The sequence below is a fragment of the Panthera leo genome, chromosome C1 (genome assembly GCF_018350215.1).
Source record: "Panthera leo isolate Ple1 chromosome C1, P.leo_Ple1_pat1.1, whole genome shotgun sequence".
NCBI classification, from domain to species: Eukaryota; Metazoa; Chordata; class Mammalia; order Carnivora; family Felidae; genus Panthera; species Panthera leo.
In genome coordinates, this window is record NC_056686.1 from 68,783,600 (window position 1) to 68,800,993 (window position 17,394).

Genomic DNA, 17,394 nt, shown 5'->3' on the forward strand with positions numbered 1-17,394 from the left:
GGTAAATTCCGAGCAGTGCTACTGCTGGGTCATAGGGTAGATCTATTTTTAATTTTTTGAGGAACCTCCAAACTGTTTTCCAGAGCGGCTGCACCAGTTTGCATTCCCACCAACAGTGCAAGAGGGTTCCCATTTCTCCACATCCACGCCAGCATCTGTAGTCTCCTGATTTGTTCATTTTGGCCACTCTGACTGGAGTGACGTGGTATCTGAGTGTGGTTTTGATTTGTATTTCCCTTATGAGGAGCGACGTTGAGTATCTTTCATGTGCCTGTTGGCCATCCAGATGTCTTCTGTAGAGAAGTGTCTATTCATGTTTTCTGCCCATTTCTTCACTGGGTTATTTGTTTTTCGGGTGTGGAGTTTGGTGAGCTCTTTATAGATTTTGGATACTAGCCCTTTGTCCGATATGTCACTTGCAAATATCTTTTCCCATTCCGTTGGTTGCCTTTTAGTTTTGTTGATTGTTTTCTTTGCTGTGCAGAAGCTTTTTATCTTCATAAGGTCCCAGTAATTCACTTTTGCTTTTAATTCCCTTACCTTTGGGGATGTGTCAAGTAAATTGCTGCGGCTCAGGTCAGAGAGGTTTTTCTCTGCTTTCTCCTCTAAGGTTTTGATGGTTTCCTGTCTCACATTCAGGTCCTTTATCCATTTTGAGTTTATTTTTGTGAATGGTGTGAGAAAGTGGTCTAGTTTCATCCTTCTGCATGTTGCTGTCCAGTTCTCCCAGCACCATTTGTTAAAGAGACTGTCTTTTTTCCATTGGATATTCTTTCCTGCTTTGTCAAAGATTAGTTGGCCATACTTTTGTGGGTCTAATTCTGGGGTTTCTATTCTATTCCATTTGTCTATGTGTGTTTTTGTGCCAATACCATGCTGTCTTGATGATGACAGCTTTGTAGTAGAGGCTAAAGTCTGGGATTGTGATGCCTCCTGCTTTGGTCTTCTTCAAAATTACTTTGGCTATTCAGGGCCTTTTGTGGTTCCATATGAATTTTAGGATTGCTTATTCTAGTTTTGAGAAGAATCCTGGTGCAATTTTGATTGGGACTTCATTGAATGTGTAGATAGCTTTGGGTAGTATTGACATTTTGACAATATTTATTCTTCCAATCCATGAGCACAGAATGTTTTTCCATTTCTTTATATCTTCTTCAATTTCCTTCATAAGCTTTCTATAGTTTTCAGCATACAAATCCTTTACATCTTTGGTTAGGTTTATTCCTAGGTATTTTATGCTTCTTGGTGCAATTGTGTATAGGATCGGTTTCTTTATTTGTCTTTCTGTTGCTTCATTTTTAGGGTATAAGAATGCAACTGATTTCTGTACATTTTGTATCCTGCGACTTTGATGAATTCATGTATCAGTTCTAGCAGACTTTTGGTGGCGTCTATCGGATTTTCCATGTATAATATCATGTCATCTGCAAAAAGCGAAAGCTTGACTTCATCTTTGCCAATTTTAATGCCTTTGATTTCCTTTTGTTGTCTGATTGCTGATTCTAGAACTTCCAAGACTATGTTAACAGTGGTGAGAGTGGACATCCCTGTCGTGTTCCTGATCTCAGGGAAAAAGCTCTCAGTTTTTCCCCATTGAGGATGATATTAGCTGTGGGCTTTTCATAAATGGCTTTTATGATGTTTAGGTATGTTCCTTCTATCCCAACTTTCTCGAGGGTTTTTATTAAGAAAGGATGCTGAATTTTGTCAAATGCGTTTTCTGCATCGAGTGACAGGATCATATGGTTCTTATCTTTTCTTTTATTAATGTGATGTATCACGTTGATTGATTTGCGAATGTTGAACCAGCCCTGCATCCCAGGAATGAATCCCACTTGATCATGGTGAATAATTCTTTTTATATGCTGTTGAATTCGATTTGCTAGTATCGTATTGAGAATTTTTGCATCCATATTCATCAGCGATATTGGCTTGTAGTTCTATTTTTTTACTGGGTCTCTGTCTGGTTTAGGAATCAAAGTAATGCTGGCTTCATAGAATGAGTCTGGAAATTTTCCTCCCTTTCTATTTTTTGGAATAGCTTGAGAAGGATTGGTATTATCTCTGCTTTAAACGTCTGGTAGAACTCCCCTGGGAAGCCATCTGGTCCTGGACTCTTATTTGTTGGGAGATTTTTGATGATTGAATCAATTTCTTCACTGGTTATGGGTCTGTTCAAGCTTTCTATTTCCTCCTGATTGAGTTTTGGAAGTGTGTGGGTGCTTAGGAATTTGTCCATTTCTTCCAAGTTGTCCAGTTTGTTGGCATATAATTTTTCATAGTATCCCCTGATAATTGCTTGTATTTCTGAGGGATTGGTTGTAATAATTCCATTTTCATTCATGATTTTATCTATTTGGGTCATCTTCCTTTTCTTTTTGAGAAGCCTGGCTAGAGGTTTATTAATTTTGTTTATTTTTCCAAAAACCAACTCTTGGTTTCATTGATCTGCTCTACAGTTTTTTTTCAATTCTATATTGTTTATTTCTGCTCTGATCTTTAGGACTTCTCTCATTCTGCTGGGTTTAAGCTGTCTTTGCTGTTCTGCTTCTATTTCCTCTAGGTGTGCTGTTAGATTTTGTATTTGGGATTTTTCTTGTTTCTTGAGATAGGCCTGGATTGCAATGTATTTTCCTCTCAGGACTGCCTTCGCTGCATCCCAAAGCATTTGGATTGGTGTATTTTCATTTTCATTTGTTTCCATATATTTTTAAATTTATTTTCCAATTGCCTGGTTGACGCATTCATTCTTTGGTAGGGTGTTCTTTAACCTCCATGCTTTTGGAGGTTTTCCAGACTTTTTCCCATGGTTGATTTCAAGCTTCATAGCATTGTGGTCTGAAAGTATGCATGGTATGATTTCAATTCTTGTATACTTATGAAGGGCTGTTTTGTGACCCAGTATGTGATCTATCTTGGAGAATGTTCCATGTGCACTCAAGAAGAAAGTATATTCTGTTGCTTTGGGATGCAGAGTTCTAAATATATCTGTCAAGTCCATCTGATCCAATGTATCCTTCAGGGCCCTTGTTTCTTTATTGACCATGTGTCTAGATGATCTATCCATTTCTGTAAGTGGAGTGTTAAAGTCCCCTGCAATTACCACATTCTTATCAATAAGGTTGCTTATGTTTGTGATTAATTGTTTTATATATTTGGGGGCTCCCGTATTCGGCGCATAGACACGTATAATTGTTAGCTCTTCCTGATGGATAGACCCTGTGATTATTATATAATGCCCTTCTTCATCTCTTGTTACAGCCTTTAATTTAAAGTCTAGTTTGTCTGATATAAGTATGGCTACTCCAGCTTTTTTTGACTTCCAGTGGCATGATAAATAGTTCTCCATCCCCTCACTCTCAATCTGAAGGTGTCCTCGGGTCTAAAATGAGTCTCTTGTAGACAGCAAATAGATGGGTCTTGTTTTTTTATCCATTCTGATACCCTATGTCTTTTGGTTGGCGCATTTAGTCCATTTACATTCAGGGTTATTATAGAAAGATATGGGTTTAGAGTCATTGTGATGTCCGTAGGTTTCATGCTTGTAGCGATGTCTCTGGTACTTTGTCTCACAGGATCCCCTTAGGATCTCTTGTAGGGCTGGTTTAGTAGTGATGAATTCTTTCAGTTTTTGTTTGTTTGGGAAGACCTTTATCTCTCCTTCTATTCTAAATGACAGACTTGCTGGATAAAGGATTCTCGGGTACATATTTTTTCTGTTCATCACATTGAAGATTTCCTGCCATTCCATTCTGGCCTGGGAAGTTTCAGTAGATAGATCTACCACTAGTCTTATCAGTCTCCCTTTGTATGGTAGAACATGTTTATCCCTAGCTGCTTTCAGAATTTGCTCTTTATCCTTGTATTTTGCCAGTTTCACTATGATAATGTCATGCAGAAGATCGATTGAGGTTACATCTGAAGGGAGTTCTCTGTGCCTCTTGGATTTCAATGCCTGTTTCCTTCCCCAGATCAGGGAAGTTCTCAGCTATGATTTGTTCAAGTACACTTTCAACCCCTTTCTCTCATTCTTCCTCTTCTGGAATTCCTAGTATACAGATATTGTTCCATTTGATTGCATCACTTAGTTCTCTAATTCTCCCCTCATACTCCTGGATTTTTTTCTCTCTCTTTTTCTCAGCTTCCTCTTTTTCCATAATTTTATCTTCTAATTCACCTATTCTCTCCTCTGCCTCTTCAATCCGAGCTGTGGTCACCTCCATTTTATTTTGCACTTCATTTGTAGCATTTTTAGCCCCTCCTGACTGTTTCTTAGTCCCTTGATGTCTGTAGCAATAGGTTCTCTGCTGTCCTCTATACTTTTTTCAAGCCCAGCGAGTAATTTTATGACTATTATTCTAAATTCTTGTTCCGTATATTGCTTAAATCATTTTTGATCAATTCGTTAGCTGTCGCTACTTCCTGGAGTTTCTTTTGAGGAGAATTCTTCCGTTTTGTCATTTTCGATAGTCCCTGGGGTGGCAGGGAACTGCAGGGCACTTCCCTTGTGCTATCTGGAGTAACTTGTGTTGGTGGGTGGGGCCGCAGTCAGACTTGATATCTGTCCCCAGCCCACTGCTGGGGCCACAGTCAGACTGGTGTGTACCTTACCTTCGCTTCTCCCAGGTGCAAGGTTCACTGTGGATTGGTGTGGCCCCTGTCTGGGCTACTTGCACACTGCCAGGCTTGTGGTGCTGCTTTGATGAGATCTGCTGTATTAGCCAGGGTGGATCCACAATGTGCACAGGGGTGGGAGGGGCAGGCTTAGCTCGCTTTGCCATTGGTGGTCCCCTGTGGGAGGGGCCCTGCAGCACTCAGGGGAGGCAGGTAGACCCGTTGGAGGGATGGATCCATAGAAGCACAGCGTTGGGTGTTTGCGCGGTGCAAGCAAGTTCGGTGACAGAAACCGGTTCCCTTTGGGATTTCAGCTGGGGAATGGGAGAGGGAGATGGTGCTTCCCAGCGCCTTTGTTCCCCGCTGAGCTGAGCCCTGTCTTCAGGGGCTCAACACCTCTCCCTCCTGGTGTCCTCTTGCCCTCCCACTCTCTGAGCACAGCTTTTGACTTTTAACATTCCAGATGTTAAGTCCTACTGACTGTCAGAACTCACGGAGTCCGGTCCCTCCACTTTTGCAAGTCTGACTCGGGGGCTCTGCCTTGCCGGGTGGGCTGGCTGCTCCTCCACCACCCCGGCTCCCTCCCGCCAGTCCGTGTAGTGCCCACCGCCTCTCCTCCCTTCGTACCCTCTTCCGTGGGCCTCTTGTCTATGTTTGGCTCCAGAGAGTCCGTTCTGCTAGTCTTCTGGCGGTTCTCTGGGTTATTTAGGCAGATGTGGGTGGAATCTAAGTGATCAGCAGGACGAGGTGAGCCATGATCCTCCTACACTGCCATCTTATCTCCAATCAACTTGAATTTACAAGCCACATGCAACTATATTGGACAGTGCAGGTATAGACAGACAGCTATATGAAAAAATAACGTGACTGTAGTACATTTAAAAGCAAAAGTACAATAGAGGACAAAAGATTAAATTCAAAGAAATTTCTTTGTGTTTTAAAAAAGTATATCAAACTTGACTGACTCAGTCAGTAGAGCATGTGACTCCTGATCTTGGGGTTGTAAGTTCAAGCCCCACATTGGGCATAGAGATTCCGTTAAAAAAAATAATTAAAAGTAAAAAAGCATATCAAACATAAAGAAAATGGATTTTAAAAATTACATAATATACATGGAGATTAGTTGAGTACTCAAGTGTTTGTGTAAATATCTTTTTAGTATTGTAGAAATGACCTTAGGTAAGGAATTTTTTCAGAACATCTAAATCTGTTTATAACACAGATTTTTAGCTAAGAATTAGAAAATACTGAGGAGCAGAGCAAACATAATCATGTTTTGTATAATCGGTTTATGGGATTCAAAATGACTATTATGATCCCATATAACTGTAATGAGTACAGGGATGAAAACAATCATAGAGGCCAGAATCAAAATTAATGTACAATATAGGCCCTGGCTTGAGAAAATGACAGGGGAAAATGATTGTGCAAGTGTATTAATATATTAAAATTCTCACTATAAAATATTTTGGTAAAAATAGAGTCATAAAATCTGTTTAGAAACATTTAAGAAAGAGAAAGTGACTATAGTCACAGCATGGATTCCAAATCAACCAAGTTATTTTGGCAGGTCATAATGAAAATTAAACCATGTTTGGAATAGTATGCTAGGTACATGTCTGATCACTATATTATTCTCTTGAATGAACATTACTGAAATTACAGAGGTAGGATGGAACGCAACCAAACAAACTTAAAATTTTAAAGGACAGAGCATTATTCATGAGGAATGATTATCCATCTTAGCAAATGTGGCCTTGAAAAAGATGACTAGGGGGTGAACCCCAAGAGGTTTATTAGTAACAGCAAGGAAAGGCTGGATTGATAATGACCTGAAATTGAAAAGGAAGAAATATAAATTAGGAAACACTTTCTGATTAAAAGAGTCAATCAGACAAAACAACAACAACAACAACAACAACAAAAACAAAAACATACAACTTGCTAAAGAAGATAGTATCAATACTAATGACATCAAAAATTGATTCAATGATAAATTTAGCCCTTGGTAAAACTTTATGAAAGAAATATTAGTAACAGTAAATTGAATACACAGGATATAGTCTATATATTAAAAGAATAAAATTTTGGGGCGCCTGGGTGGCGCAGTCGGTTAAGCGTCTGACTTCAGCCAGGCCACGATCTCGTGGTCTGTGAGTTCGAGCCCCGCGTCGGGCTCTGGGCTGATGGCTCGGAGCCTGGAGCCTGTTTCCGATTCTGTGTCTCCCTCTCTCTCTGCCCCTCCCCCGTTCATGCTCTGTCTCTCTCTGTCCCAAAAATAAATAAAAAAACGTTGAAAATAAATAAATAAATAAATAAATAAATAAATAAATAAAAGAATAAAATTTTAGTTTAGTTCTGTCCTAAGCATCTGGAGGGAAAATGCAGAGAAAGTATAATATAGTAGAAGGGGCATTGACATTGGAGATGGAAAGATGTATTTGAATTCGCATTCTGCCACTGCTAACTCAACTTGAGTCAAATTGCTTTACCTCTCTGAATCTGAGTTTCCAAAGCTGCACCAAGTTTAATGAGACCTACTTAAAAGAGTTGTTTTCATGTTTAATGAAATAATATGTGGAAAATGCCTAGCATTATACCTAGGTATTCTTGTGTTCCTTATAAACAAGGACCTCAATTCAGTCAACTGTAATATACATGTATACACCAGTCAGAACAATTCCTTCTAATATTTATTGAGCATTACCCCACGAGAGGCATTCTCCTAGGTACCAGCTGTATAAATAGAGGAAGGAAGCTGTGTTCATTGCCCTCAAGGAATCACAGCCTAATCAGGAAAATAGACTCATAAATAACAGTTACATAAGTCAAATCATGAGAAGGGTTCTAAACAGCCTTGAACAAGTGCTTTGGGAAAAGAGAAAGGCAAGATTGGAAGAGGATGAGCAGGATAACAATCCCTACAAAATCAGATAAACTATTTGATCTTGGCATAAGTGTGTCCTGTCACTTCATTAGTTTTAAGAGTTCATTCATTTATTTCTTTAACAAATATTCATTTAGCACCTACAGTATTCCAGGCTCTGGAACACAATGATGAAGGAGGTGCAGTAGTGCCTGTCCTCACGGGAAACATAATCTGGTCTAAAATGAATTGGAGAGCCATGCCACTCTTCATTACAAGATTGTTGATAGGGGATATATGGAAGCAGGAGTAAATTTCATCACATGGCTCCCATGTCTTACAATATTTCGATTAAAAGAAACCCCAAGGGCAAATCAGAAGGGTAAAAACTTCCATCAAAAGTAGTATGTAGACTGAAGGGTGTATATGTGGAAAGGGATGGGGTCAGTCCTCATTGAGTTAGTGAAAGAGTAGAATGAATTCCATGCATAAGGGAGAATATTTGGCTTTAGAATGAGGATTAATCTCAGGTTTCTCTTAACACAAGGGGACAGAGGCAGCCTTTTCTCTCATCCATTGCCCTTCTGGTATAGGACTAATCTTTTTAAACCTCAATGCCAAATAAATGTTTGTTTACTAAATTAATAAATACATGAACATCTTTAAATTATGAAGCTTAAATTTTTATTCTAAAATATACATTGTTGGTAATTTCTATATTAATAATTGTTCTTTTTGTTGAGGCTGACATTTTAGTTGCCCTCCTCAAAGATCTGGTATTTATGAGGAAATTCAGAGTCATATTACTGCAAAAAATAACTAAATATTGAGCTTACATTATATTTCTCCTTTCTCCAGACACCCTCTTAACCTGTTCCACAGCCTGACCGAAACATTTATGTCAAAAGATGGTATTTCATGAACATGAGGAAATGCTTTTTTTTTTTTAAATGCTTTGCCATTTGAAATTTGAATGCCCTTCTTTGTCTTTTTGCCCAGAAAGCCATAAAAAGCAGGTAGTGCTAACAGCCATTAGAATTACCTGGTGCAGTTAAGGCCATATAAGCACTTAGCCAGATTTATTTGAAAATGGTTGCATTTAACAAACCACCCAAATATGAGTTAAATGATCTATGGACAAAAATTGTAAAACAGTCTAATAAATTTCTGGTGCTTAAAAATATATTGGTAGCAGATAAGAAGAATCCTATCACACTCAACAAAATGATCAAGGGGGTTGACTTTATATTTAAAGAGAACCAGAAATCAGATCCAAAAATACTAACGTTTAGATATGTTCCTGATACTGGGTGTGTGAGTTGAAAATAATGTAGTTTTTTTTTTTTAAATTGCTAATCGATTTACTAGGTAGCCTCCATAATCTAGATTAAATTTTCCCTTGTTTCTAGGAGATTCAACACAAATTCTTAGAATTTTCTGCAGCACAGGGCTATAGTACTTACTTTTTCTCTTTCTCTCTATCGCTCTCTGTCTCTCTCTGTTTCTCTCTCTCTCTCTCTCTCTCACACACACACACACACACACACACACACACACACACACACAGAGTTTCTAACTTTAGAATGAAGTTAATGAATTAACTTTAGAATGAAGTTAGGAGTTTTGCCTGTCTTTTTGGTCCCCTTAGAGGAAGAGAATAAGATTTGAACTCAGCTTTGGTTTACTTAGCTTACGACTGTCTGATGAGAATGCAAAACAAATTTGAAACCCTTTGTGATTTGTTTGGTATCATTTGTTCAATACTTTTGAAAAGACAACCACAGATAACACTATGGGAGACAACAAGGACTAGATGTATTAGCAATAACTCTAGGTTTATAATGTCTTTCTCTTCTGACTGTGATTAGTTGTCAGAATCTCTTCAGAATCTCTCTTAAAACAATGAGACTTCAGGGATAATTTAATATCCCAAGTTCGAAATGTGCTTAAATAACGAATGGTTTACAATGAGTTTGGGGCACAATAAAAATTTTGTGTTTTAGAGACCCAGGTCATGCTTTTGCCGATAGACCGTCTCTCTGGGTGAGTCACTGAACTCTGATTCTTTTGTAGTCCATCTGTCACCAAGTGAATGACCTGCCTTTTTCCTTGGCAAAGGAATAAATAAACATTTCCTAGGTTTTTCAAATGCCAATTCGATCCAAATGTTGAATGCAACTGAAAACAAATGCCGTAAGACAAAAGAGGGAGGCTTTGTCGTTATGACAGCTGGAAAATACAAAACACCGGAATACTGTTTGTCCCACACACAGTGTTAAATATTGTAGCTGATTTTCATTCATTGAATAGATGCGTTTGGGGGACGTTGTGTAAACAAAACCAATTTTAATGTTTTAAAATCAGTGAGGATTTTTCTGCATTAATATTGCTAACAGATCATCGGTAAGTAGAGTGTTGACTTGATCTCTTTTACCTACAGTGGTGGTAAGTTTGCTCTGAACCAATAAACTATCTATACAGTCTCAACTGATCCCTATTGTGATTGAAATGTTTCTGAGACAGCTGGCCAGGATTATTGGAGGCATAATATGTGACTGAAGAACAGATGTCTTCTTCGTTTGAAGTTAACCAGTCTGTTTAGGACTCAACCTTTGACCTTATGCTTAAGAGTACACAGAACTAGTCAAATTAACTGGTCCCATTTCCCCCCTCTCATAGCCACCAGGGAATATGCTTAAAGAAAGAATAGGATATAACAGGTGTTGTGATCTCTACTAAGGGACCATTGATTATCTCAAGTTCACTTTTCCTACGTTGCAAGAACATAAAATCTAGTGAAATATTCTAGTACTGGGACATCATTTATCTTGCATTGTAGTTTGGCTAGATAGGATTATTGTCTTTTAAATTTTCTATAACTGGGTGATAAATTGCCATAATTTGATCTGTCTCCTATAATTTTAGATATCATTCTGTTAGACAAATAAAATTAAAATGGCAAAAGCCCTTAATATAACCATGGGATATTAAGATGTTTTCCCTATGAGGAAATGAAGCCCACCCCCACTGAAATGCAAAAGGAGGAAAGAGCCTTTGTCCTAATTCTGAGTTAGGGTAAGAGGTGATAAGAAAACTTACTTGATATGGCCCAATTACACAAGTTTTATTTTCTGATTTTAGATTTCTTATTAGATGTTCCCTCTTAAGAGTGAGATTGTGAAAGGAGAAGTTAAGTACCTTACCATATGCTGCAGATTGAGTACTTGTCTCCCCCAATTCATATTTTGTGATGGTATTTGGAGGTGGGGTTTTTGGGAGGGTGGAACCTTCATGAGTGAGGCTAGTGCTCTTATAAAAGAGGCCCTAGAGAGCTCCTTTACTTTTCTGCCTTGTGAGGGTACAGCAAAAAGACAACTGTCTAACAACCAGGATGCAAGCATTCAGCAGACACCGAATCGGCTGCTGTCTTGGTTGTAGACTGCCCAGCCTCTAGAACTGTTTGTTGTTTAAGCCACCCAGTCTAAGGTATTTTCATGATAGCAGCCTAAATAGGCTAAGATACTTTATATCCCTGGAGGCTGACATGGTCTAGAGTTATTCATGCTTCTGTCTCTGAGACAGTCATCCAGGTATCATAGTATTCCTGCCTTTATATAAGTTAGTTTATAAAGATCAGGCTGGCAAAGAGGTGTTATGACAGACGGTACTTTGAAAACAAAGTCTTCTCTCTGATAGCCCTTCTCAAGTACATTCAATGAAGGTCAGATGAGGATAAAAAACTAACTCTTGACAATACTGTTATCTTTCACTTAAGGGTCTTCTGTTTGATCTGCAGCAAGAAGAAAACACTGCTCCTCTACTACATGATGCACTTGGTAAGTAAATGATCCAAAAATGTATTCTAGGAGGGATTCATTCATCTACTCTATTTCTGAGTATTTTTGGCCAAAAAGTACGCAACTTTATTAGTAACAGCATCTATTCAACTTTAATGAGAAAAAAAACTATAATCAATATTGGATATTACTACTGCTGACATTATACAAACCACATGTTTCATTTTACTTAAAAGTTAATAGTTTAATACGAAAGCCATTGTATGTTTTTCTATTTACATTTGAATGCAAATAAGTACTTCCTTTGTAAATGTGTATTATCTAGACTTTCAATGTCTTTAACTTCCTTAGGATCTTATCGTCTACTTCAAGGTAGTATTAATCCCAGGCATTTCCATTCACGTGAAATAACCATAGAGGTTCATACTTCTCAATGTTTTTATCCCACTTATTGATAAAACATACTGAAATTTTACTTAATTGTTTTCACCATCTCAGATTCCAAAGTTTGAGAGAATAATTTCTCAAACTTATAATTAGCTAGTGTGAAAAAACAAAAAAAAATTATTTATCATGTATATCTTCATCAAAGACTAAGCTTGTAAATGTAATAATCAATAATTATTATTTAGTAAAAAGATAAAGAAAAAGAAAGAATTTAAAACTTCAGTACTACTGAAGCCATCATTCTTCATTAGTGTTACATAACATTATATAACTTTGAAAGTTTATATTCTTTTGAAGAAAGGTACTGTAAAACTTTTTTTACAAATAAGAAAAATAAGGGCACCTGGGTGGCTCAGTTGGTTAAGCATCTGACTTTGGTTCAGGTTATGATCTTGAGGTGAGTGAGCTCAAGCCCTTTGTCAGGCTCTCTGCTGCCAGCGCAGGCTTGCTTTTGATCCTCTGTCCCTCTCTCTCTGCCCCTGCCGCTTGTGTGTGCTTTCTCTCTCTCACACACACAAAAATAAACATTAAAAAAAAAAAGAAAAAGAAAGACATAAAAGTAATTAAACTTAAGCATTTCTATGAGAGGCACTGAATGGAATCAATGACCAAAAGTTAGGCAAAAGAAAAAAAAAAAAGAAAAGAAAAGAAAGAAAGAAAAAAAGAATTCAAGGGGCACCCAGGTGGCTCAGTGGGTTAAGTGTCTGACTTCGGCTCAGGTCATGATCTCACAATTTGTGAGTTCAAGCCCTGCATCAGGCTCTGTGCTGACAGCTCAGAGGAGCCTGCTTCAGATTCTGTGTCTCCCTCTCTCTCTCTTTGCCCCTCTCCTGCTCACACACTCTTTCTCTCTCTCTCAAAAATATATAAACACTAAAAAAATATTTTAAAAAATTCAAGTTTAGCTTTGATAATTTCTAAATATGTAAAATTGAATAACTTACTTAAAGTCTGTAAATTTTAGTAGTATTTTCTCCCCAATAGTTTTATTATAAAAATGAAATACAACCGTATATGTAAAATGCATAATGGGCTCTCTGTTCTCATCACCATTATCACTTCTGCCAACTTTCATGTAGGTACTCCTTTCATTTAAGTGTGCTCTTAATAGGTGTAACCTATCCCTTTATAAATGGTTGATTTTGGAGGCTATGATTAGTTTACCAAAATACACAATTAGAAATATTGGTATGTAGAATGAATGTAGAAAAATCTCATAGATATAGAAAATGTTAAAAAAAAAACATGGAAGTGTTTTTTGAAAATGTGGCTCCACTCACACTTTTTCAGTGTTGGAGACTCTGCTAAGCATTGTAACCTATATAGAGCTACAAATCTGTGTGTGTGTGTGTGTGTGTGTGTGTGTGTGTGTGTGTGTGTAAGTAGAAGGAGGAAGAAAGGAAGGAGATTGGAGAATAAAGAATGATCTCTCTAACCCTCTCTATCTCACCTTTATTCTCCCATGGGAAATTAGGCCAAATAGAGAAAAACAAGCTTAGATAAAAGCCAAAAGGCCAGTGTATTACTAATTAGGTAAATAAACAGTGTGCTATAAAACCTTTTTAATTTGTTACCAGGATCATTTAGAATAGCATGAAATTTGAAATAAGTGCTATTCCCTAGCCTATTAGATAAGATTTCCCCATTAAAATTAGTCATTTAATCCAAAATAAAAAAATATATATAATTTGAGGTGGAAATTGGGTCCCAGGGGTACTTTAGGTTGCTAAATTGGTTAGATAACTTGAAGTGAATGTCACTAAATAGCCACAAGTAAGCCATAAGTGAAAGAATGATCCGTGAACTACTCTGATTACTTGTCAACAGCAGAAGAGGGAGCAGCTTAGACTATAAAGGATGTAACCTTTGCAGATGACTTCCTCATATTGACAAGTAATCTGGACAATTTATTGCTTTTCTTTGAAGGTTCATACATGCAGAGCTGTCGTATAGGTTTAATGAGATACAGACATCTGATATTCAAACCCCTTTTGCTCAGAATTGCCCTTCTATTCTAATTAACTAGGTTTTATGGTATTTTTATTTGTTTTCTAGTCTACTTTTTGGCCTTAATTAAAAGAGACAGTATGATAAAATGGCTATTTCCTTTCTGCAACACATTTGGTGATGTTTGCAAGTTTAACCCAAGCTTCTGGATAAGAGCATGGCACATGGGTTGGAACATGCGTTACGTTCCAGATATCAAAGTTAGCTTTAGTTTGACTTTGTGAGATTCTAAAAGCAGCTGTGCTTTGTTGCACTTGCTTAGATCCCAACAGTGATTTAGTTCTGAGGATTATATATTTGTCTCTTATGTGTCAAAAGTCCTATCCCTTGTGACTTTACAACTCTGTTTTTGTATTTAATGTAAAAGCATGATAGCTTCACATTGATGATTGTCAGCAGTTGCTATTTATCATCTGTCAAAATTTTTCTCATGGGAAGGCAGAAAATCAAATGGATTATGGCTGTTTTTTTAGTTGCTTCAAGGAATCTTGCATGACACAAGGCAGAGAAAAAAAAAGAATGGTAAAATGACTCCTTGACAAGTAACTTAGCATTCAGATAAATCTGTGATTTTATGCACATAACAGAACTGTCATTCACCCTGACAAAATAGCATATTTTAAAGTGTTATGTCAATTTGCTTGTTTGACCTCTAGGTTGCTTTACCACCTGGCCTGGTAGTTACATGGTTTTGCAGTTACTTGTTTCTAGTGAAACAATAAACTAAGCTGGTTTGATGGCACCTCTGAAGAGTGTGAATGGGATCCAGTTATTGGATTATTCTCCTTTCAGATTTTCCATCTGATTGCTGAGATTATCATCAAAATCTGGTGACTTGTCAAAATTGGGGAAGTCAATCTCATTGAAGAGAGATGAGTGGAATTTTAGCAATTCATTTTTATTGAACTAAAATGGGCTGCGTTTGGAGATATAAATGATGACGTTGGAAGTCAGTGATTACATCTGGAGGAAGTCAATGGAATCCGCTACTGGAAATTTTGGAGTAATAAACATGCCACCCTTATGGAGCCATATAAAAATGCTAATTGTGTCTTAGGAATAATCATCTTGGCCAATAGATAGGGAATTTATAGGACTACCAGATTCTCATGAAGTATCTGTTGTTAACTTTGAATTTCACTGTAGATGGTAAATATAGAGGTATGTTCTAACCCAGAGTTTTTCAATCTCAAATAATGATATTTGGGCTGAAAAACTCTATGTGGTCTGTCTTGCGCATTATAAAATGTTTAGCGATAGCCCTGACCTCTTCCCACTACATGTCTTCCCACTAGAACCACTCATTCATCCCTTCTAACAGGGCTTTAAATGAAGTTTTTCTTGTCCTATAATCACAGCCAACACACTAAACAGAAAAAAGACTTCAACTACTCTAATTCTAAGTTCAAGGAATTACCATGAATTAGGCAAACTATTGCTCTGAGGGCTTAAGAGAGGTCAGCTTCAAACTACTACAAACTCCTACCCCCAACAACCACTGCTCAACTAACCAACATTAACAGAAAACAGGGAGAATTTTGTTTTTCTTTTTTTAGGAATTTAGTGTTTATGGGAAAATGCTAGACCTTCTCTTCTAGGAGAAGCAAAGATTGCTTTATCCTCCCTTAAGATAAAGGGAAGTTTTTCAAGAGAATAATTCCTAAATATCGAGTGTGGTAGCATATTTAAATATTGTTCATCTCTTTTCAGGGACCAGAAATCCTTAAGAGAAGGAAAGAGTCACTGAACAAAAATTATTAATGTATTAGAGTTCCAAAAATGTCTTCTTTCTTTATATGCTAAAGAGAGTTCTGGCCTTTGCACTCTTAGTTTGTTGCCCTCTTTCCAAAGAAGATTATGCTCTTGCCAGATGGTTTGCTAGGTTTTTGTAATGCAAAATCAGTATAAGGAGAGGAAAACAGAATTTGGGAAGTAGCAGATTAAGGAGAGAGGGGGAGTAGAGGGACAATATCCAGATGGCATATGTGTCCTCTGTAATGTAGAGATACAGCTTGGAAAGATTTTTCTTCTTAGAAAAATTAACATTAAAAAAGAGACAAAGTGAAAAAAAATGAGAGAAAGAGTGACCGCGTTGAAAGAATTCATCAATAGCTGATTCAAGATCGTTTTTCATGTCCAGAGTTAAATGCCCAATGATGCCTGAATTCAGAAGACTATAAGATATAGCTACTGAATAAATGTAATATGGTCCTAAACGTAGCAGACACATATCACACAGCAACCTCTAAATGGAGAGAAAGTATAGTAGACCTCAGATTTATCAATATAATTTTTTCTTTAAAATTTTTTTTAATGTTTATTTATTTTTGAGAAAGACAGAGACAAGCAGGGGAAGGTCAGAGAAAGAGGGAGACATAGAATCCGGAGCAGGCTCCAGGATCCAAATGGTCAACACAGAGCCTGACACAGGGCCCGAATCCACAAACCATGAGATCATGACCTGAGCGAAAGTCGGACACTTAACTGACTGAGCCACCCAGGTGCCCCTCAATATAATTTTTTCTTAATAGAGAGCAAAATATTAGACAGTTGCTGAAGCATCATCCCTGATAGGATTCTCATCAGTTGGAAAAACAATTTGAACTTGGGGACAAAGCAAGAGCTTTTTTTTTTTTTTTTCTCTAAGAGCTTCTTCCTTAAATGTTGGAGAAAGGAAGGAGGGATAGGGGAAGAGGAGGTCTCCTTGCCTACCTGGCCATATGTAGTCATGGAGTGGTATCCCTTAAATGGATGCAGAATGAATGATCATCAATGAGCATCAAAGGCTGCTGAAGTGTTGGTTTCACCCTGACTCCCTCTGTCATTACATTACAGGCTTCTAAACCCCAAGCTAACCAGACTATCCTATATCCTCTATCTGCTCCATTCACCTGTATATCCCTTCTTGTGGAGCCATGGAAAACCGTGGAGCAAGGGCAAGGTGGGGATTACCTCCATCTTTTTCAAGACACACATTATTTTGATATCTTTAAGTACTGTTGACCTTCCAGCTATAGATATCCCCACACGAAAATTGTACACAGTTTTGATATTCAAAAGTACCCCCAAATCTCAGAAAATACATAAAAGGTGTATTTTTGTTTGTTTTGTTTTTTCTCCTCCATGATAAAGGAGGGAACTGAAAAGGGCAATGTGGCAAAATGTCTAAGTTTCCAGAATGCTCTGTCAGAACATAGCAACATATTCCGCTCCACTGAGATGGAATTAAGGGTGTTGCAGCTCAACAAACATGGAGTTGAGGAATGAAACAGTCTCCATGACTCCAGACACACTCTATTTCTAGTCTGTTACTCATTTGCCATCTTTTTCTGTTGGGAACTTGCGTATTGCCTCTTGTGTCTTTCTGCGCTCACCATGGCTCAGGCCATCACTGTTGATTTTCACAGGCTTGAGAGTAGGGAATTAGTGCCTCAAATGCTCACCTCCAGTAATGATAACATTTCTTGACTATTTACTGTGTGTAGGCTGTTCAAATTTTGTGTGTATGTGTGTGAGCTTTTAGGTATAACAGGCTTATACATAAGTAGATGAAACACGTACAGCTGTAGGAGTTGTTACAAAATGAACATACCCAGGTTACCACTACCCTGACCATGCTCCTTCTCTACCACTAATACATAGCTACTCTCCCCATCCCCAAAT

The 17,394-nt window shown here is 37.7% G+C and overlaps 2 long non-coding RNA genes across 3 annotated transcripts in view; one reads left to right on the forward strand and one right to left on the reverse strand.

Annotated features, from left to right (window-relative positions):
- LOC122227942 overlaps positions 1-17,394 on the forward strand; it is a 113,213-nt gene that overhangs the window by 52,208 nt on the left and 43,611 nt on the right. For both annotated transcript variants that reach the window (XR_006206284.1, XR_006206285.1), the window contains exon 4: positions 11,256-11,316. This is a non-coding gene — a long non-coding RNA (uncharacterized LOC122227942). The remainder of the gene's footprint in view (positions 1-11,255; positions 11,317-17,394) is intronic.
- The window catches only part of LOC122227943, a 58,215-nt gene that overhangs the window by 4,559 nt on the left and 36,262 nt on the right, over positions 1-17,394 (reverse strand). The gene's annotated exons all lie outside the window — the stretch shown is intronic.